This window comes from Gavialis gangeticus, unplaced genomic scaffold, assembly GCF_001723915.1.
Source record: "Gavialis gangeticus isolate Ggan-Ray unplaced genomic scaffold, GavGan_comp1, whole genome shotgun sequence".
Classification (NCBI taxonomy): domain Eukaryota; kingdom Metazoa; phylum Chordata; order Crocodylia; family Gavialidae; genus Gavialis; species Gavialis gangeticus.
In genome coordinates this window covers 60340959-60364528 of record NW_017728995.1, presented here as the reverse complement: position 1 = coordinate 60364528, position 23570 = coordinate 60340959, and the positions used below count along the sequence as shown (strand labels likewise).

At 43.6% G+C, this 23570-nt stretch overlaps 1 protein-coding gene across 1 annotated transcript in view; it reads right to left on the bottom strand.

Moving 5' to 3' along the window:
- Positions 1 to 23570, bottom strand: part of LOC109287801 (glypican-5-like) — a 793145-nt gene that overhangs the window by 105309 nt on the left and 664266 nt on the right. The gene's annotated exons all lie outside the window — the stretch shown is intronic.

Here is a 23570-nt window from a genome sequence, read left to right as displayed (position 1 = left end):
TGTGTGTGTGTGTGTGTGTGTGTGTGTGTGTGTGTGTGTGTGTGTGTGTGTGTGTGTGTGTGTGTAAAATAAGGAGTGTTTTGTGAAGCAGGCTGAGATGCCTGCAATCTCAACAGTGAAACTTTAATCTCTAGGGATGCTTACAGACATTTGGGGAGGTTAGATCACATTAAAAATGGCCACCTGATCTAACTTTGTTTGCCCAGATGCAGACCTTACACTTGGAGCCCTCATTAGATCAATCTAAGTGCAAACTGTACAGAAGTTCCAGGAAGTTTAAATTAATTAACCCTACCTCTGAGGTAGTCTAACTTAGATTGGGTTGGCCATTTTTAGGCTGACCTAACTGTCTTGAACTTCTGTACAGTTCCCAGCAAAGCCCCACAGCTGGGAAAGACAAGCCATTGGTCCCAGCTCCAGGGCTGTGCTTTTCCTCCCCGCCCCTTCAGCACTGGGATATCTTCAGTCCCTCCCAGCCTCTCACTCCACCCCTAGGCTGAAACTTTCCCACAGAGCAACCAACCCCCCCTCCCTGCTCCACAGAGCCCACTAAACCCTCCCCATCCCACAAGCTGCTCCTGGTGCCAGTTTTATTAGTGTTTGCTGATGCTGGGAGCCAAGAAGTAAATCAGGGGAGGGGGAGGGGCAGGAGGGATGGGAGGTCTGCTGGGGGGAGGGGGCTAAAAATTGCCCCTGTTCCCAGGGGTTGGGGGAGAGAGTCTACCCTTTCCCCCAAGGCACCCCCAGCTGACCCTTTCTGCCCCCCTGATACTCCCACAGATGCTGCCTGCTCCCCTGATTCCCCCAATTCTTCTCATGGACCCGGTTTGCCCTCCAAATCCCCTCATACATGCTTCCTGCCTATCCAAACCCCCACAAACCACCTGTCCCGCCATCAACTTGATTCCTCCTGCAGATCCCACTTGCCCCCTGATCCCTGCCACAGACTCCCCTGCCTCCCAGCCCCCCCAATTCCCCCTGATCTTGCTTGTCCTCCTGCCCCCCTCAACCCTCTCTCTGCTAGCTCCCCTATCCTGACACACCTGTGGTTGGGGGACCATTTTTAACTTCATCTAACCTCCCCCTAACCTCCCCCAAATATTTGTACCCAGCCCAGGAGTAACTGCAAAATTTTAATGTTACAAACTGAAGGAAGCTTAGACTTGCACCTTGTAAACTAACTATATTACAGATGCATACGTTTTCATAAGCAACAACTTATTATCTGATGATGTAAAGTTTTTGCCTATGAAAGCTTATGCATCTCTGATTTCATTAGTCTATTAGGTGCAATTCTACCCTGCCTTCTGCCTCACTTCAGACTAACGTGGCTACCTATACAACTCCCTACATTTTTTCAAATGTGTTTATATTTCTTTAAGACATATAGCTCACAGACACTAAACTGTCCTGTACCTTCTTTTTCTCTCAAAGCTGATAATCATTTCAGTGATCTAGACAGTGCAGGAATACAGTATTCCAACTTATTTTTCAGTCAATAAAGTGAAAAATGCCATTCCTGTTTTAGCAGATGGCAGCAGAAATGCAATACAAAGAGCAAGAACACTAATATAGAAATCAATATCTATTACAGTTTAAATCACATTTTGGTCCTGAAACGATAATAGCAATCCTTTAAAAGCTAATGCTGATCCTGTTTGTATTAGAAATCGGTTCAATGTGTTTCAAGATTTTAATTTTGTTACAAAAATAACGACCTAATTACCTCTTAACTTAAAACCACCACATACTAAACTCTCCCTTTTTTCCCAGTTAATCTGTGCTCTGCAAAAATTCCCAAACAAGCAAACAAGCCCAACCACCTTCTGCCTTACGACATAGCAAAAAATGTGTGGAATGGATATTTTTTTTATGGTACAATGTGGTACCATAAAAACTGGTAACGTACCAGTGGCAAGTCTAATAGAGAGTAATGATTAACATAGACATGTTTTACACTTTGTACAGTCTTTTTGGCCACTTAAAGACTCATATAAAGAAGAAATAAAATGTGCCTTTACAAATTGAAGGAAAAACAAGAGTTTTACTGTTTCTAATGAGAGTTAGAATGTAGCATCTTTTCACCATGCAAATCAATCCTTAATAGAGATACACTGGTAAATTTAACTCTTTCTTTTATTTGTAAATTATCTATGTTTTGTTGTGACTTATCCAAAATTGAAGTTGAATGGTGAATTATTTGTATGAATAATTTTTAAATTTTATTTAATTTCTTTGTATGGACAAATCATAGATTGTTCATCATGAATTATTGTGCATATTCAGAATTTGCTATTCAAGAAGTATGACTGGTCTTCTAAATGACATGGCATTGTTTCTCTTTCCTGACTGAAAAAAATAACTGAAAGAGTCTGAAGAAATTAATGGGACTTTGATTCTTTCTGAGAAAGTGATGACTGGAAAAGGTACAAGTTTAGGAAAGTAGCTGAAGATATTCAATAAATATTTATTTTCTGTATTTGGGAAAAAGCCAAATAATAATAACATATGATGTTGATGAAATGTTTTCCATTCCAAAATGCTGTCAAAAACCCACTACTAAGTAAGACACTGTTGAATTAAGTTGGTGTAGCTAACTTACATCCATGAATTTTAAAAGAGCTGTCTAAGGAACTTTATGGACTGCTAATGATGATTCTGAGTAAGTTATAGGAAACAGAAGAAGTCCCAAAGGATTAAAGAAAACTAAAGATATGGTAATATGCAAAAAAAGAGGTTCATAGGGGGTGTGTCTACATGAGACACTTAACTGCACAGTAGTGTAGTTTACTGTACAACTAGCAGGTGCCTCTATATGTGTGCATGCTTACTGTGCAGTAAAACCCCTTAATTGCAAGTAAATTTGATATCTGCAAATGCTCACGATTAGTTATTGTGCAGTAATGCACATGTAGACACAACTCGGGAACAAATTTGCTCCCAAGTTAGTCTTGCCACTAGGGGGACAGCCTGAGGCTAGCCTTAGGGCTCTGGGTTGGGAGCCTCTACTGCCCCAGAGCTAAGCTGCCTCTATGACAGCCCCTGCCTCAGGCCTTTAAAAGCCTGCAGGCATTCTGAGCTCCGGGGCACACCAGTAGGCAGCCTGAAGTGATTCCAAGCCCTAATTCCCCTGGGCCAGCTGCGGGCTAGCCTCATCAGCCAGCCTGCACCCTGGCACCACTGCTTGGCACTGCAGTACTGCACAGCTGCCTGGCCTGAGCCACCTCCACTGCCCAGACCCCCTTGCCTGGGCCCAGGCCTGCAGCTAACTCTAGAGGAGAAGCTGCTCACCCACAGTGCAAAGTGCCCACTCTCCACCAGGCCTCGCAAGCTGGAGTTTCAGAAGATGTGGGCATTGTGGCCACTGCCCACTTAGCTGGCACTCGTGTGTGTGAAGGTGCCTCAGTGGTCCACAATGGCATGGAGCACCATGGAGTGAAACCCCCTCAGGCTGTAGTAGGGGTGGTCTCTGTGGGGCGGGCAGGTAACTGGTTGGCAGAAGGCCACCTCCATTTCTCCCCAAAAACACTGTTCTGTGACAATTTGGGCCCTGCAGAGGATACACACCTTACCCTATCTCTTTAGGTAACCTGAGCTGGATCCATTCCTGAGGGAGGGGAGAAACCTGCTCTCTCTGCCTACATGACTGGCATCACATACCTGGGTGAGGGGCTTGGGCACCTTGATGGGCTAGAGACTGCCAGTTTGCCCAGCAACCAGTGATGCATTTCAAATTGGTTGGCTGACAGCCAACAGGTGCTGGCCTCCATGGACCAGGTAAATGAGGTCATAAGGGCTATGTAAGTTAAGGACTGACCAGGAGGAGGGAGCAGCAGCCATAAGGAAAACTCAGAGAGAGGGAGGAGCTGGACCATCTGAAACTTGCTTTCTTAAAACTCAAGATCAAGTAACTGCCTGCCTCCAGAGGGAATCTCCACCTGCCTCTGGATGATACTTGTAAGTAATCTACCTGAGATCTACCTAGATATATAGCTTGCAATAACTCAGATGCATGATCAAAGGCTACGCCAGCCACCCTGTTTGCTCTATGGGATTTCTCTGATACTACTCAACTCTTTACCCTATTCCTAGGTAGCTCATGTTCTGCAGGCTGGTGGGCGTGGCAGCTGCAGCAGGGCGAGGGCCAACCAGGTATCCATGGGGAGGGGGCAACTGCATGCTGGTGTCCTGCTACTCCAGGTGTCACTGGAGCTTCTCCAAGAGATCCCAGAAGGTGACTCAGGTCAGCCTGAAGGCCTCCATCCACTGGTTGTCATCCCAGGTGTTCTGGACAATGTTTTGCCACCAGTCCTGGCTGGCTTAGTAGGCAGTGGGGCTGGAGGACCCAGGAGGGTAAAGGTGGTCCCTGTGGTGGCATCCTGGAGCCCATTGTCAGTGTCCCTGTCCTAGGATCCAGCCAGGCAGATGGGGTCAAGATGGCAGGTGTGCAGCAGCATGTGTGTGGTGGGCAGGCGGGCAGGCAGGGGATTGCTGCAGTGGGGGACCCACGGGAAGTGAGACAGCTGTGGGCCAGGCAGCAGTTGGCACAACAGGCCAGCAGGGCCACTGCAGTAGTCAGCAGGAACTGCTGACTGTTGCTGCCAGGGGCTGGAGCTGCCATGTGCAGGGAGACAGGGGCGGTGAGGAGAGCGCTGCTGTGCGCTGTCCCTGTGCTGCGCATGCTGCTCCTGGCCAGGGAAGTGGATGGTCAGAGAGCAGCGAGTGTGGTGGGCTTTTGAAGAGGGTTTCTGGCTCCTGGCAGCTGCAGCCAGAACCTGGAGCTCCCCCCAGTGGTAGGTGGGGCCCATTGCAGGGTCCCAGGAAGCAGAAGCAGATTGGCAGCAAATCTGCTCCCGCTTCCCTGCACATGTAGACACCTGCCCAGCACCGTTTACTCGCAAGTAATTTACTCCTAAGTAAACTCACGCCGCAGCAGATGCATGTGTACACATGCCCAAGATGACCTAGACAGTTATAGATCTGTCACCCTGACTATGATCTCAGGCAAATTAATGAACCACCAAAGGACAACTTGATCAACAAAGAATCAAAAGAGGATAGTAATTAATGTCAATAAAGATTTCTGGAAAATGGATTGTGTCACATTAGCTAGATATAATTTTTTATGTGATTTCAAGTTTGGTTGATACAAGTAGTAGTGCTGCTATAATAGACTTATTTAAGGTACTGACCTGGCACTGTATATTATTTTGATAATGAAACTAGAAGATTTTAACACAGAATCTTCATGGCATATATTAAATGCATTTTATTAAAACTGGCTGCCTGATAGGTCACAAAATGTAACTATAAACAGCAAGTATGTTTCCATTGGGCCTGAATAGATACACGTTCTTGGCCCTACACTTCTAGAACTAAAAGAGAAACAGAATTTCTGCTTCATGAAAAATTTCTCTGGGGAAGTTGGCCAGGTGGGAAGTTATAAAGTTGGACATCCCAGGCAGTTATGAAGTTGGACATCACATGCACTGGATAGTTGGGAACCAGGCAGCCTAGCTATCCTGGTTTCCTTCTAAGGTTTCCAAATGAGAACTGTTTGGACTTTTTTTACTAGTTCCACATATTTTTAATCAATGACCTTGAAGAAAACATAAATGTATTCCATGGATGACAAAGACTGGGGAAGGTAGACAGGAGAGGACAGATCACCAAAACACCATGGTGCTAACTGTTTGTTTCAATATTGTCAATGGATAGTCACATTCAAAAAGAAAAGAAGACATGATAACCTCACCTCAGAAGACTGGGGTCTATGTCTTGGAAAGCACTGACTCTGAAGGAGAACTTGGGGTTCATAGCAGATAATTAGATGAATGTGAGCTTGCAGCCTGACACCTGGGCTAATGGATACTGCAGAATATCGAACAGGAAGGTTATACTGTTTCTGTATTTGGCACTGATGCAACCAATATTGAACTACTCTGTCTCATCCTGGTGTTTACCTGTTAAGAAGGAGAAAGTACCAAGCCATGTGGATGACTGAAGGACTGGAGAACTTGCCTTACACTGGCAGATTCAAGGAATTAAAGGTACTCAAAGAGAAAGTTATCTGATCACAATTTATAAATATTTATGCAGGAAGCAGAACAGTGATAAAAGATGGGTCTTCAATCAAAGACAAAGTTTGGAACAGCTGGAAGCTGAGGTTAGATGAATTCAAGCTCGAAATAGCATGGCTTAAAAAAAATAAATAAGGGCAATTAAACATTGGAACAATTTACCAAGGATTGCAGTGGGTTCTCTATCACTAGAAATTTTAAAATCAAAATTAGATTTTTTTAAGATAAAAGGGAATGCAAGGTGACATCTTATAGACTAACTTATACAGATACACTCTAACTGGAATTCATATATGGGAGTCTTATGGACTGTATTATACAAGTCTATTCTGCCCTTAACATAGACAATGTACTGTTCAAAATCCTGAGTGATGCCCCTTCAGAATTCTGACTGCTACAGAATCACATCATTTAAGTAAAAAAAATGACGTAATATTTTCAGTTTTTCTTTTGAATTTTAATTCCCTTGCTGACCCTGCAGTGTGCAAGAGAAAATGAGGAGCTTTCAACTATGTTGATGTTGTGCATATTGATTCCAGCTCAGATCCGTCTCTTCAAAATCCATACCTACTAAGATTTCAGAAACAAGACAAGGCAAATGGGAAACCCCAGCAGATCTGTCATTTTCATGAAATTACATACATTTGTACCCTACCTTGTAGCCTGGTCCCTCTCAACTTCCACTGTATAATTCCCTCATCTTTATTCCTTGACTTCTTGCCAGGACTTCAACCTCCCTAGTTGTTTGTTCACACTGTCCCACCATGGAAGATAATCCTGCCACTGGCTTTTCTTTCTGGTGCCCATGTCAGGTCATTCTTCAACCTCCTCAGGTAGAAGCAGACTGACACAGGTCCTTCTTCAACATCCTCAGGTAGGAGTAGACTGACACCCTATATCTTTACCTATCCTTTTCTTATGCAGGAGAGGGCACAGGGCCTCTTACCTTCACTGTCTTAGGTTCTCCCTTTTATTCTTGAAATGAAATATTTTGGCACTTCAATCCCATTAAATTCTCTGAATTTGAATTCTCTTTTTAATCTGAGTGTAGGAGGGTGGCGGTGTCCTTCCTGGTTCCCCCTCAGAACCCGTCTGCCATGACTTTGATTGAAAGGAAAAGATGTTCAGTGTTTATCCCTGAGGGTGAGAACACACTACAGACCACCCAGATGGTTAACTTCCTGGTGTAAACTTTATTGGTATCAGTGTTACATTGTTGTTTCCTCTCTGCTAATTGCCTCATTAGCAGAGGGAGTGGTATGGCTGTTTTAATTAACACCCAAGCTGGTGAGTCTCCCCGCTGCTCTAGTCAATTTCAGCTTGCACAGCATTCTCACCATCAATTACCTCATTGACGGGTGTGTGTCCCAGCTGTCTCAATCAGCTCTCCAGTGGAGAGGCGTCTCTGCCATGATCCCTCTGTACCTGCTGCATGCCCTGGCTGCCTGGTAGGGCAAATGCCTTTGCAAGGCTCTCCCCTCTGTGTACTGCCCTGGGGTCCTCTGCCTTGGTGTTCCTCTTCCCACTCGGCTCCGTGGGGTCCCCTGGATCCTCCCTTAGTTGCCCATGCTGTCTGTGGGCCTTGGGTCAGCACCCCTGCTCTTTACTGATGGACCGCGACTATTCCTGTAGTGTTCCCTGGCTCCCTTTGGGGTCTTGTGCCTTCTCGTCCTCTCTCTCCTCTCCCGTCATCTCCTCCTCCGGTGCCCGAGGGCAAAGTACATTCCTCAGCAGCTGGGCTTATGTAGGTGGTGGTGAGTTTAATTACCCTGATCTTCCCTAGATGTGTAAAGTCCCTTCACCTGTGTAGCATGCTCCCTGTGGTTTCCTACCCCAGAGGCTATCCTAGTAACGGAGCTTTTGCCCAAGCTCCTGTTACACTGAGAGTAAAAAATTGTCAAAATGCAAAATTATTTTGTTGAACAGAAATTCCATTTCCTGGCCTGACTTCCTGTATTAGAAGAACTGAAGGGACTGTGACTAGATTCTCACTAAAAGTACTTCTGTGAGAGGGGAACTCAGGGAGTGGCTGTATATTTTTCCATCTCACACAAAACACATGCTTTTAAATATATCCAAACATATATATATTTGGATATATATTTAAATATATATAAATATATCTATATTCATTGGTGTCCTATTACTTTCTTTTCTTTATCATGTGATTCATAGACAAGCAGCTAAGGTCAGTCTGTTATAAAAGTCACATAGAAGCCAATACAACAGTGGACTTTAGATCAAGCTCACAAATAATGACTTTACAAAATCTTCGCAAGTTCTGTATAAGTAAATCAAACAGAAATAAATAATAGGTTACATAGATCAGTACAATAAACCTTTGTTGATTTATTATGTTTTTAATTACAGCAATGTACAAAAAGATAAATTAATAATTACTATAGAGCATATTAATATTGGGCTCAAAGGACATATCTCTATAGTGTAATTAACCTGGAGGACTAATAAAAAAGATCATTAAAACAATTGGCTTTGGCTCTGATCAGAACCACTGTATGATAAAGTCGTATAGAAGCTGATACAGATAAATTACAAAGAGAAAACTGGTGAGAAAAATGTATTAGATAACTAATGCTGAATACTGTATACCACTATTTACTCTGGAGTTATAGAGTATTAAAAACATTTTAATGGATTACATAAGGAAGAATAAAGTACCCTACAGTAGGTGTGTCTACATGTGCCTTTGATGTGGGAGCACTTTACTCCCAAGTAAACTAATCACGAGTAAATGCTCCCAGGTAGGTGTCTACATATGCAGAGAAGTGGGAACAGATTTGTTGCTAATGGAAGCAAAATGCTCCCACTTCCTGGTGCCCTGCTAGCTGCCCCACTGGTGGATAGGGGCAGGGGGCTGGGACCTATCCCACCCCTTAAGCTCTTTCAAAGCCCCATGCCTTGGCCCAATCAAGGCATGGGGCTGGGACCTGCCCCTGACCAGGACAGTTCCCAGTCCCTGCTCCACTATCAGCAAGGCTGGAGAGCCTGTTCTCCACCCAGCTCCGTGATCACAGAGCTGAGCACAGAACAGGCTCCCCAGCCCCTGCCAGCAAAAAGCTCCTAGCACCAGCTGTGATCCTAGAGCAGGAGGCTTAAGGTCCCTGCTGCCAGGACAGGGGGACAAGTCTTCAGTGGCAGAGCCCACCCTGGCAGCAGGAAGCTCCTAGGGGCAGGAAGCAATTTCCTGCCCCCAGTGGCCAGCTGACCAGGAGCAAATTTGATTCCTGTCAGGTGTCGACATGAGCACTACTGCATAGTAAGTAATCACAAGTAAATTTGCTACTTGCATTTGCAGGTAGCAAATTTACTCATGACTAGCAAGGCTTACTGCACAGTAAGCATGTGCACGTGTAGATCTGCATGCTCACTGCATACTAAACTATGCGGCTGTGCAGTAAAACATCTTGTGTAGATGTACCCAGTAACAGGTTACTTGCTGCTGAACAAGAACAGGACTAAGATGTGAGTCTTATTTTTGAGTACTTAAATATATTTAGCTTTCACCATCCCTCAGCACTTAAATACACAGTACCATTCTGGAAGCACAGAGAAAACTTTCAAATAGAACTGTGCAAACCATCTTTTTTGCATTGGAGAAAACTAAACACTTCGCTAATGACCAAGGATCAGATTGCAATATTTTCACTGCTGAACACAGGTTTTACTGTGAATACAGGAAACCTCTTCTAAATTCTAATTACAAATTTACACTGTTAGAAAGCCACCACTTCATAGTTAAATAAGCTTTCTTTTCCTGTATATAAAATGTCATGTTTCCACCTGTAGGAACTACTGACTGCTTTCTCGAACAATTGAGATGAAATAAAAATGCTTTTGAGTATTTTGGAAATTAAAGATAAAATAAAAAAAACTATCGTTTTGCAGGTGTGGATAGCTATTATTTGCATTACTATTTTTCCAGGATTTGTTTTTTATTTACAAATGCAGATCTATATGCAACTAATATTAGAAATGTGTAGGTAGAGAACCACCTGCTTTCACAGGCAACACAACCTGAAAATTACCTGCAAAATTTTGGCTCAGGTGTTTCATAATTAGATAAAGGGGTCAATCTTGAAGCTATACATCCCAGTAGTAAGCCCCACTGAAGTTAACAATACTAAATTTTTGAGTGAGGATAACTTGCATTATTGTGTGTTATTGGATGGGCATTTTAAGCCCCAGCTCAAAAAGGTACATATTTTCAGGTAACTAAGTAGCTCTAGAATTTGGCCCTTAACATTTGGAAAGTAGAAATGGGGTGATTCCCTTGTTGTTAAAATGGCTGCAAAATTATCATGATGCTCTGCCAGTAGCTCTCTTGATAACATTAAGGTAGAAGGCATTCCATGTACAAATTCTATTTCCTTCAGACAGAGGTCTGCTTAAGGAAAGGCAATGGGATCAGAAGTGGAGATTCATTTCCTTAAAATCTTGCACCTTAATCTCAAACCTGTTGCTCTTTGTACAGCTCTATACATCTACGTGCAAATAAAGTGTACACCATTTCCAGATCAGAATACTAATTTTGGCTTCCTCTTGTTTGCTCCTGGAAGATATTAAAGAAATCTGCATCACCTTTTTCCTGAGAAAGATTTTATATTTTCCTGCATACCACGTGTTCCCAATTAAGACACACATCTTGTTTCTGGAAGGCAGAATATAGAAAATAGGCTTTTCCAGAGTCATGGCCAACTGTGTGACATAGAGTAAGGTCAGGAAGCAGAGTGTCCAGGAAGTCTGATATTTCACGAGACAATCTGGGTGAAGCGGTAGTAACATCCTGGTATGGCAAGACAGCAACAAGGCAAGACCCTGAGCCTTGCAAGGGTAGTAGCAAGACTGTTACATAATTAATGTAAATAGTTCTTTATGTAAGTTCCTGTAGATAATAAAGTGTTGTTTCCATACCACAAGCCCCATCAAGATACTACACACTGCATGCAAGAGCTCACTTTCCTGAAGCCAACTCAACTGCTGTCAGACTCAATCTACGGTGCTCTGGCAATAGCTATTGCAAATTCCTTAGCAGCTGTGGATACCTCTTCTGCCTGCTGGGGCCCAAGAAGCACAGCAGCCATTGGGGCAGCCATTAGAGCAAAGAAAAATCAGCTTCCCTACTAAAGACATAGACTCCATTTTGGAGGGCTGATTTTTGGGGGGAGAGGTATGCATGGTATATAAGTAAATATGATAATTGTCTCTGGGCTCTGCCTAAGTTAGCAACCTGATACTATGGTGACAACAAGAGACAACTGCACTAAGGAACAAAGGAGTGAGTAGCAGCACTAAGGAGACTGTTCTCCCTCTTGTGCAATGCTAAAACCTGTTATGCAGCCCAGGTATCGTAGCAGAAGGGCTTCGTATTCCCGCCTACCATCTTAATCATATATGTAATGCAGGCCATAGCCCTGAATCCTAAAACCAAAGCCAAAAAAGGTTGGTTTTGAATTTAGGTCTCAAAATGGCTTAAATTGGATGAAGATATGAGAGCTTACACCAATGTCCTTGCCCCCTGTGACAATATTATATGGATAAGTATGACTCCTAAAATAATCAGGAGACAAGATTCATGTAAGACCTCCTATTTGCATCTATAGGGTGCAGTTGACTAAGCATGCTTTTACTTCTTGCAAGTGAAAACAGCTCATACAATGGCATCTCCTGGGAGCCCTTGACATTTTAAAATAACATGAAAAGAAAAAAAACCAGCAACAAGTCCCACCTTAGAAACACACAAGCAAAACTGCCTAAACGTGGTCCAAGGGGTAGGTCTGAACTCAACCTTCCATAAAAACCCAGCCCCTTCAGGCTTTAGACTCCACAGTCATTTGGGCAAAAGGATGCACTTGCAGCATGCCCTGAAGGTCAACAATCTTTGATTACTTTGAACCAAGGATGGAAATAATACCAGTTGTAAACCAAAGAAATATATATTGATTAGTAAGTAAATGCAAGTGCACTTTACAGGTTGTATTCTGAACAATCTTTTAGGATGTGCTGAACCAGTTTGCATCCTTATATTTTATACATTTAATATACTGCCTCTAAACCCACATCCAAAACAACTGTTATATAGCAGACCATTCAGACTACTGAACATTCATTGAGCTGTAACAGTGCATCAGCTTAAAAGCCCAAATCAATACAAAATTAACCGTCTACTGGATGATGGAAACTTAGAGAAAACCATGCAAACAAGCATGGTGTTGAAGTCTCTGGAAGTTGTTGAGATTTCAGATACTGGGATGGAAATCTAAGGGGATAAAGAATCCAGGAAAGCTAGGTTGCATCTTAAACAGCCATATTAAGGGCACAAGATACAGTCTAGACATGGGCAAAGGAAGAAAAAAATTTGGGGGGAGCTGAGTGTGTGTGTGCGTGCACCCACATGTGATATCCCCCCACCCTCCCTAGGTGGGAAAGTCTGTGAGGGAAGGGGCAGGAGGAGGGGAAAGGGCTGTGGGGGGGGGAACAGCATTGCCCAGCCCCATCCCCATTCCCGTTCCCGTCCCCAGCAGGAGCCACAGCGGCACTGGTTGCCTCCTTGTCCCTGGCCCTGGCCCCAGCTCTGGCCCCACAGTGCCCAGAGCTGGGGGCCAGTGGTGCCAGTCTCAGCTGTGCCACTGGGTTGCATGGAACAGAGCCCCTGGGACCCCCACATCTGCTCTGCTGGGCCCTGCACAGTGGGGGCAGGTGGAGCAGGGCACAGGACAGAGCCATGGCTCATTCAGGGGGGTTGGGAAGGGCAGCAGCTCCCACCACTGCAGGCTTTCCTGTAGGCATGGGGCCATGGGGCAGTGCTGGGCTCTGCCTGGCAGGGGGGGCGTGCTGTGCTCTAGGCAGGTGGCGGTGGTGCTAGGAATGGGCTCAGGTGGGCTACAGTGAATCTTGGGGTGGCTGCAGCCCCCCTGCCCCCTCCCAGTGCTGCCATCACCTGCCCCAAGCATAGTCTGCCTCCCCCACCAGGAACAGCCTGCCCTAGCCCACAGCTGCAGCCCTCCCTGCCCCATGCAGATCTGGGGTTATGCACCCCCCCCATGCTTCCTGGGGTGCGCATAGCAGCAGAAGCTGTGGCCCCCAACAAGCCACTCGGGGCTCAGTCCTGCACCCTGCCCTGAGCACCTGCTCCTCCCCGAGCCCTAGCCCCACTCCCTCCCTCACCACTGCTTGCACACCCCTCCCCATCCCTGCTGCAGCTGGCAGAAGTCCACAGCCGGGCTGCCTTCTGGCCCTTCCACCGCCTATGAGTCTAGATCAAACTCCTGTAAGGTTGGATCATAACTGGCTGGATCATCACGTTCAGAAGAGTGGTTATACACTGGAACAGAATACCTAGAGAGGTTGTAGAATCTTCCTTCTTCAGAAGCCTTAAAGAGCAGGTTAAACAAACACTTGTCTGAAAAATTTTAGACAACGATGGTCCTGCCTTGACAGCAGGACTGAATTACATGGCATCGTAACATCCCGACTTGTCTAGAATTCTGTGAATCTAACTGGAACTCCTCTGAAAATATTGTAAATTGGTGTGATTTTGGGGAATGCTTTCTGCATGGATATGGGGTACTGTTTTCTGGATGGACAATACTGTTCAGTTTAAAGGGAAGCTGTAAGGAAAAATAAGCAGGAAGATGTTACCTCTTACCCATGCAACTTGCAAAACTAACTTTGTCCAAAAGGACCAAAAGAAGGTAGACTAGCTAAGGAACTCTGGAATTTTAATAAGGCTGTTTCTTAAGAGAAGAGAGTTACTCTGGGTGGTGGTTCAGAGGAATCAGATTGAGAGACTGAAATCTGCTGAGAGGGTGTGAAGAAGTTGGGTTAGTTTCTGGAGATGGCAAACGTCTAAGTAAAGGCAACATTTGCATAGACTGTTGCTTTAAATCAACCCCCCCTCCAAATACTTTGGTCCTCGTGTTAAACAAAACCAAACCAAAACATTGCTCGTGTTTTGTAAATCTGTCCAATCACAATTCGCATCACTGGTTATAGACTCCCAAAAGGAAAAAGCTGCAGGTATAAAAACTTAACTGAACTGGCTGAGTAAGTCAGTTGATGCACAGGAATTGTATCCCAGGCCTTGGTCTAAGAATGGAAGAATTCTGGAATTGCACCCTGGGGCAGGTAGAGATGAGACCTAGTCCCTGATGCATATCTGGACAGGGAACAGAGGGGCAATACAGCCCTGCAGCCATGACAGATATTATAAAGAGTGCTAAAAATATTCAGAGACTGAAGATATGCTCAGGGCTCATGGCTCAGCATCTCTGTGCTTAGATGGTGATTTTGCTTGCATATCTACATATATAAAAAAGATCAATGCAGACTGAAAGATGATATTGATATAACTGTAAAAATGAAGAAAGAGATTGTATTTTAATAGTCAGAGAGAAAGCAACCAAAGAAGTTCATTATATGGGATCTTTCATTGTCCATAATAAAAGCAGAATATGATGAAATATTCACATTCTCAGATTAAAATATTTTTATTTAAAAATAAGAAGTGTGAGAAGAATTTCCTTTTTTACTAGTTTCTTTCCATTTCAGCTCTATGTACTAAATTAAGCTTTATCATGAGGAGAGGCATCATGGTGGAAGGTAACCATGTCACAGTGGCTGTGTATGCATTTTCAAAGAATCTGGGAGAATTCTCCAGGGTTTGTTCTCTTGGTAGAAAAGTGTACTGAGACATCCCTGGACAGACATTAGAGTGTGGAGCCCCTGAAGAGCAGAGAGCTTGCAGTGCTGCTGCTGTGCAGCCAGGGGGGCCCTATTCATACATCTCAATGTGCTCTGTAGGCTCCCTCAGTCTATCTGGAGACAGATAGCAGCAGTGCACAGGGCAGCCCTGATTGGTTGACCCAGACTGTTCAGGGTTAGCCTGTGTCTTCCTGCAGCACAATGTGGGGATTGTGAAGAGGGTGTGCTCTGTTCCCTGCTCATCTGCCACAGAGTCCAGCCCAAGCAGCACAGTCTCCCTGGGAAAGCAGGATGGAGGAAAGCACCTTGGGATACTGGAGGACTGTGCTGTAGCTTCTCTCAAAAGAGTAAACCGTATACATATTTGCTTTCCCAGGAGAAACTCCCTTGGGAGCGATTTAACACTATCTCTTTCCAGGTTATTTTTTGTTCTGGGGAAAAACACTGAACATCCTGAACATACATGCATGGTTTCTACTAGGAGAATTGCAACTCTCCCAGGAGAAACTGAATGTCTGTACATAGTCATTATCTTACGTAATTCAGCTAAATTAAAGAACTGAAATATAATTGGTGCCAGTCAATATCATTTAACAGCTAATAAGTCTTATACTCTAACTTAGAAGGATGAACAAAGAACCAGCAGTTGAAAGCTGAAGATGGGCACACACATATTAAAAATTAGGCATACATTTTTAACATGGAAGGTGATTAAATGCTGAAACAAAAAACCATGGGAAGTGGATTCTCCCACTTTTGATGTCCTAAAATCAAATCTGAATACCTTTCTGAGAGGTAAGCTATAGCTGAAATGATGTTATCAGACTCAGGGCAGCGGCAACTAGGTTAAATTTAATGGCATATGATTTATAAGGCATCAGATTACATGATCTGATGGCACAGTTACCTGTGAAATATACATTATCTTCCCAAGTGTGCTTGCCACTTTCCTGATCATCATAGTAAGTACACAGTGGGCTTGTGCATATTTACTGTGCAGTAACTGAAATAACTGAGTAGTAGGGGTGTATGTCTACATGTGCACACCCATACTGCACAGTAAATATGGAGACTTATGCCAACTCGAGTGTAAATTTGATACCTACATCATGCTGGTATCAAATTTATGCCTGATCAGTTACTGTGCAGTAACACTGTATGTGTAGACTAATTTACGACTAACTTTACACCTGTCAGTCCACACATAGAATTAATGAACTTTAACGCCTGCATGTGTAGACACCAGCCTATTCCTACTTACTGCACTGTACATTTAAGCTGGTGTAAATGCACATGTAAACATGTCCAGTGATTCAAAACTCCACATGGATCTCCAACAAGATTAGAAATATGTCACCCACTGGAACCCAATACACTCAAGAGGAGAAAAGTGTTTGTATCTGATTTTGAAGGTTTAAATCTCTCTGTCTCAATATTAAGCATTCACATCTTATTCTGAAGTAAATGAACTACAGGCATATGATTGGCATTATTGGGTAATTCAGTGCAACTGAATGATTACAAGTGACTGAAAGTCATATTGTGCAACAATGTATATTGTGATGCCTGCCAGGCTAATAACTCCTAAAATAACTCTGCTTCTATCTTCAGTCATTCAGCTTCTAACCTGCCCCTTTGTCCAGTCAAATCATTGTTGGGGTAGAACCCATCTCCTCTGCAATTCCTGCCACACAAAGAGCCTTCTTAGCTACCTCAGAGATTCTCCCTCCAGATTCAAATTTCAGCTGAAGACATATTTTCTCCCTTCCCTCTATTTTAATTGTTTTAGGGTGAAGACAGGAGTGCAGCTCCCTTCTGTAAATGAGAATTCTTTGCAGGAAGTGTTCTGAGTTACAATGATCCCCCAGACCAAACAGAAGTTCACTGTTAGTTCCAGGGGAAGGGGAATCTAGCTGGTGTTGGGAGCCTGCAGCCAGTTTCCCCAGTAACAGTCCCTCCTCCCACCCAGCCTGTCCCCATTTCAGAATGGGAGAGGGGAGAAGGAGCTCATTCTAGGGGTTCCCCGGCTGGTGTTGGGAGAGTTGGGTGGGTGAATTGGAGCAAGTGGGTGGGTGGGTGAATTGGAGCCCCTCTGCCCTGCAGAGAGGTGTCTGTGTATAAGCTAGCAGACCACATGCTGGCTACAGTCCATGTTGAATCAACAGGAAGAATCAACAGGCAGACTCAACAGATAGCTAGTAATGTCCTTCTGTTGTTTTCTTAATGGGGTGATAAACACGTGTTATCGATCTCCTGCTGGGCTAATCAGAGCATCCTGCCAGAGCTGGCAATGCTTCCCGCCCCCCAGCTCAGGATGCTGGGGGACTCTGATTTATCTTAAACCAGCAAGGGGGCTGGGACAGACATTGCATAAACTGGTTTGAGCCAAATCAGTTAAGTCTGATACTACACTCAACCAGGTTCATCTCAAACTGGTTTTAGCCATTTTCAAACTGGTTTATGTACACTGAACATCTGTTCTGTTACAAGTTTAAACCAGTTTCTGATCACTTAAACTAGTTTATGTGTAATGTCTGTCCCTAGGCTATACGGTCACAAGTATATTGAGATTCAGCTGCTGTGTTGGGACATAGTCTTGATTCTATCACACTTCCCACACCTCCTTTAACATTTAAAATTCCATTTAGTCCTGCAACAACACAGGCTAATTTAGCTTACACTGCAATCTTATTTTCTCTCTTAGGAAATGCTAAGCACAAGGAATTACTCAGATCACAATATGCTATGTGAATGGAAGTCTGATCAGGGAAGGGTTGTATCATCTTAATGAGCACCTGCTACAAGAGAAGTTGCCAATATCCTGTGCACTATGACACTAGGAATAGGGAGGTAGATATTGATTGGTGCCTCCAGGGTGTGGGAAGAACTGTTAAGAGTCTCATGAGAGCACAGCCGGCACTATTTCCTTTGAGAGGTGTGAGCTGCTAGTAATAACATTATTCTTGCAGCACAGATCTGTGGTGCCATGGAGCAGAACTGAGAAAGAGGTTTTACAGAAACTGAAATGCAAACAAGAATATAATTTACTAACAATGTCATTTTAAATCAAATATATCAAATAAAGCCCAAGTCAATGTTTCTGAGTAGGCATATCATTGTGGAATATATGTATTGGTATATAATTGTGGGATAGATGTGTTGACTTGACGCCAGCTCACAACATGCTGAAATGGATTATACTTAATGTGTTAAATGTCACTTAGTCACAATGTGTGATGTTCCTCCCCACCTTCCCTCTCCTCTGGATTAGAAGAAAACAAACTAAGCTACAGTCATTTTGTAGCACTTACAAAAAGTTCAATCACCAAAAGGCCAAGAAAATGCTGTCATCTTGGGGATGTGAGAAGACTGGGGAAGAGCGAGAAACTTGACACAGTCCAATTGCTATGAGAACTTTAAGGATCTAAATTTAAAGAGCTAAGCAGATATTTTTGTGAGCAAAACACTTACTAATGTGATGCTCACATGAAAACAATTACTAGATTGTATAGTGATATAAAACATGCTCCTTTAACTAGCATTTCCCTATGCAGTATGTTGTGGATTTTGCTTCAAGGGCACACACTTACACTTCTCTCTTGAAGAAAAAGCAGCCAAAGTGAAAGGATAATTACTGAGATGAGTTTACACATCAAAAGTGTAGTATCTTGACACAGATTGATTATGATTAGACCCTTTGGCATTTCTTTGCCTGTTCAATAATACGTTTTTTGAAGCAATGGAAGCTATATATTTGCCAAAGTATTCTTAGGTTCCAGTTTAGCCTAAACATTTTAGCAACAGAGCATGATGCTAAGGACCGTGAACGGCCACTTTGTAAAATGAGAATGTTATGTCACATAATTTCATTCTGATATTTATTTGAATCATGAAGGAGGCTGAGAGGAAAGTGGAAAGGAAAGATGAGCCACTCCCTTGCTCCTATTAATGGAAATATGTAAGATCCCATTCCAAGATGAACTAGACACCATTTAGGCTTTGGGTTCTCAATCTGGGGATTACAGCTAATTTTAAGGGGGCATGGTAGCCTTCCCTTTCTTCATGGATAGATGCTGGGCAAGGGAGGAGTCCTGAAATATTCTTCCATTGTGGAAGGGGGGGGTCAAGCTACAGAATAATTTTAGATATATTTTAATTCTTAAGGAAGGATGGATCTTTTCCTGTAACCATGACAACTGAAAAGAATATATTTTCTCAGAATGTGCAACATCCTCTAGCAATATATATACACATATAATATATATGTGTATATATACACACACATACATTTGGCATGTGCAATGTGTATGTGTAGGTATACATTCTCCTACATTAAGTAAAAAAAGCATAACAGACAGTAGCAGAAAGGCCCAAAGGAATCCCTTTGGGCCCAAAGAGCTGACACATCACACGCTAGTTGGAAATAAAAGAGAAACCTAGATATGCTGATACATTTTTCACACTGCTCATTGCACTCAGAAGAAAAGAACATATGCTATACAGATTTTTTTGAGGCGGCTATGACAGCAATTACAGTACAATGTATCATGTACAAATAGCTCAGGACATGCAAAACACTGGGACTGTACTGAGGCAGGTATAATGGCTTGCTTCAAATCTCCATACTTTTGAAATACAGACACACTGGGTGAATCTACACAAGATGCTTACTGCAGAGTTACAGTATCTTAAGGGTGCTATAAGAAATGCATCTTTTTCCATGGTTTTTTGCCAATCTTTTTCTCCCATGTTTCATCCAAAGTAGTAGTGTAGGGGTAGTCAACCAGAGGTATGGGTACCCCTGGGGGTACTTGGACAGTCCTAGGGGGTACGTGTGGGTGGGCAGGGATGGAGCACCGCCGCCTCCCAAGAGCAGGGCCAGGGTGGGGTGAGGGCAGTGGTGTCCCTCTGTGGGGAGGAGAAGCTTGCACAAGGTGGCCACCACCACACACCAGCTCAGTGAGCTTCCCCACCCTGCAGAGGGGTGCTGCTGCCTTCTCCCCAGCCTGGTGAGCTTACCCACCCCACCCCAGTCCTGCTCCTGGGAGGTGGCAGTGCTTCATCAATGCCTGCCCATGCAATGTCCCTGCCTCCCCACTTAGTGTCCAGCTGTGTGCTATTCCCTACTCCCTTGGCATCCAGTCATGTGCTACCTCCTCTGCTCAGTGTTTGGCCACATGCGGGTCCCCCCCCGTCCCCCCCCCAGTGTCTGGCCGCTGGGGGTACTTAGAATAAAAAAGGTTTAAAACCCCTGTAGTAGTGTAACAATTCTGCTTTCAGTCTAAAATTGTGCTCTTGCCAGATCTGGGGCAGAAGTCTAATCACAGCTGCAAAGGCTACATAAGACTCCTTTGCATGCTGGGTAAGTACTTGGCAACAGAAGTCCAAGCTGCCATAGCTATACTGCAATGGATACCTCATTGTCTACATAAGCTTCCATGACACCTCAGCAATGTAATCATCCCATAAGCCACTTAGGCACTTGAAATGTGGACTAGAGTCACTAGTTATACCCACCTGTGCTACTGATGAGTGTCTATGGTTTAGAATTTGCTGTTTAATCTGCATGAGACTCAGCATGGTTGCATCTTGCTGCACTAGACAATTGGGCAGGTTTGTTTACCTTGAACCCTATTCTTACTCATTCCTAAGTTCATATGCTTTTATTTTTCCCTTAAAAGTTATTTATCACAATAAATTTCTCCATTTTAATTTCCTATCCTTTTAAAGGTCAGGGCACATTATTATATTTATAGAAAACTCGTATTTCTCAACAGCTACCATATGGGATGTTTTCAATTGCAGAGTTTAAGGTATTTACATCATATTTGGTAAATATGAATATATATCTTGCTGTCTCATTCTTCATTCTGCTGGCAGAGGCACTAACTCATTTATTAAACATTAACAGTGATGGCAACTGATTTACTAAACAGAAATCATAATGATCCACTAAATTATAGTAGCACCTGCTATCATGCTTTGGCATTTATGAGACTGATATTGATGTATTTAAACACACAGTGTGTTAGAGAAACTTACTGACATGTTACTCAGTTGAATCAAGATAGCTCATGAAAATCAGTAACAATTATTCTTCCACCTAGTAGAGGCCTTTTGTATTTGTAACATTTACCTTGATAGTCTGGGTTGAGGACTTCATTCTATTAAATTTGTATAGTGCGAAACTATACAATATGTTAGCTTTGACAAATTGACCCTGAAAACCAAACACAGCTGTGAAGCCATCCTTTACAAATACAACTTACCTTTCTTGTGATATCTGCAAACCATTATTGTTGTGGTTGGCTGGACTGGAGAAGTGCTTGTGACTCCTAAGACTGCTGTTATGGCTAATTCATGCAAGTATAGCTGTGTCTACTATAATCTTGTTCTTTCCTGTTTTAATATACCATGTGCTAGTTAATAACATGTTAACACTCATCTGGCTGTTTATTAAGCTAACTGTTTGTTGTAGGTGCATGGCAAAAACAGCTGATATTCCAGCCACATACTAGCAGATTAACTTCTGGTGCCTCCTGCTAAGTTTTTTTTCCTGCAACTTATGTTCTTCTTCCAAATTCTATGTCAGTTGTTACATCTTCCTTTTCACAACTGTTGTTGTGTCCTTTAGACAAACATCTTCTGACTAGCTGGGGCCAAAGGTACCACAACAGGGGACAGCCTTTACTGCCTAAGTATTAAGGCCACTAGGTCCTACAGCCTTGCAAGCATGCTATTTGAGCCTGTCTTCCACTTCCTGTTTGTGCTATTACTGTTGGCTTCACCCTGTGGCTGCCTTCATTATGTTGGCTATCCTGTTGGCTCTATAAATTGCTTCCTTGCTTCATTTCACGGCTCTACTTTTTAAGAGCAGCCAATGGCTGAGGTTCTTTCTAAGCCCTTCTAGTCCTGGCTCTGGTTCCATCTGTCTGTGTGTACCAGGTGTCTGCCTCTACTTCAGAGTTGTTTTTGGCTCTGTCTCCCTTTGACTCAAGTCTGTAGTTATTGATTGAGCTTCACTGCTACTTAGACTGTTGCCCTTTGCCATAGTTGGTGTTGCTATTCATTGGCTGGAACCAGACCTGCCCTTCTTTGTACTGTTGCCTCAGCTCTTATTGACACTTTGGCACTTCCTGTCCTCCTTCTCCCCATACTATAAATGCTTCACCTTCAGTTCTCTCATCTTCATCAATATAGTTCATGGTCAGCTCTGTATATAGACTTAAGTTCTTCTTTTGCTACTTCCATACCTGTGTAAGGTTTTATTTTTTTGTCTGGAAACATGGTGTTCCCAGCAGTATGAGTACCTCTATGTTACATATATGCTCTGTCCATAGGTATTATTTTGTTTCCTGTTATCCCCAGTCTTCCTCGCTGGGGCCTACAGACTGATTGTTGCCACCATGTTTCCCTTACTGTTTGGTAGGCAGTAACATGAGAGGACTCCATGTTCTAACAGTGAACTGGCTCTTCACTTAGAAAACTATTTACAAAAGTGATGTAACTGAACCTGGCATTCAGACCACATGAAAACACGCTAGTGCTTCCTCCAAACTCTTCCCTCCTGCAACGTAGGCTTCTCTGACCAAGTTCCAACCAGGTCACTACGCTGCCCAATCAAATACACTCAACAATTAAAATAAAAGATTTTAAGGCATAAAAGCAAAGAAAATACTAGGACCCCAAATCTATGATCACTGTTGAAAAATCTGCCCATTCTCCAGCAGAAAATTGGCATGGGGTCAGTGCCTTCTATACTGAAAAAAGGAGTCTCTTGTTTCATCTACTCTTTGCATTTGATTTAATGAAACACGCTGATGTGCCACAATGGTTCAGAGATCTGTAGTGAGTCAGGAAACCTTTTGATTCTAGATTATTTTTCTGTACTTGTCCTGAGTAGCTAATGTCTGAGGCTAGGGACATAAGTTACACATAAACCAGTTTCAAAATGGCTGAAACAGGTTTATGATAAAGCTAGTTGAATGTACTATCAAACTTAACTGATTTGGGTCAAACTGATTTATCAAACTTCTGTCCCAGACTCCTTCCTGGTTCAAGTTAAATCAGAGCCTCCCAGAGTCCCCGCTTTGCAGCCCTAGGCTGTAGGGCTATGTGAAGCTTCGGTTGCTGATTCGATTTGGAGGAGATTCATTCCAATTTGGCGGCTGAATCTCCAAATCTCAACTGAATCAGGAGACCCATTAATCTCTCTGAATCAAATCAGAAGCCTCCAATTCAATTTGGAGAGATTCAGAGAGATTCAACAATTCAGACATAGATAAAGCGTTATATGTTTTTTTCTATATACATCAAGGTACCAGGTGACTTGTGAACACTGAGATGGTGGGGTGGATGGAGCGTCCCATGAGAGCATGGAGGGGATGGGTTCCCAGCACACTCAGTGGCGGATCCAGAAGTGGACCAGACGCACTTCCAGTCCATTTCTGGGTTTGCTGTGGAGCGTGTGGGGGAACCCTCCCCTGCCCCCTGGCTCAGTGACTGGTGCCTCCTGGGTCTGGGGGGGGGCACCTGACGTCCCCCCACACCTGATCACCAAGCCAGGGAGGTGCCGGGGTGGGGGGGTCTGCCATCAAGCATGTGGGAGATCTCCCTGTTCTCCTGTGGGACGCTCCATCTGCCCCACCATCTCAGCGTTCACGATGTATGCCTGGTACCTCAAGGTATGTAGAAAAAACATATAAAGCTGTCTGTGGCCAAACTGCTGATTCTCTACTAAGCTGTGCTGTACTGTCTGCTCCAAAGAGC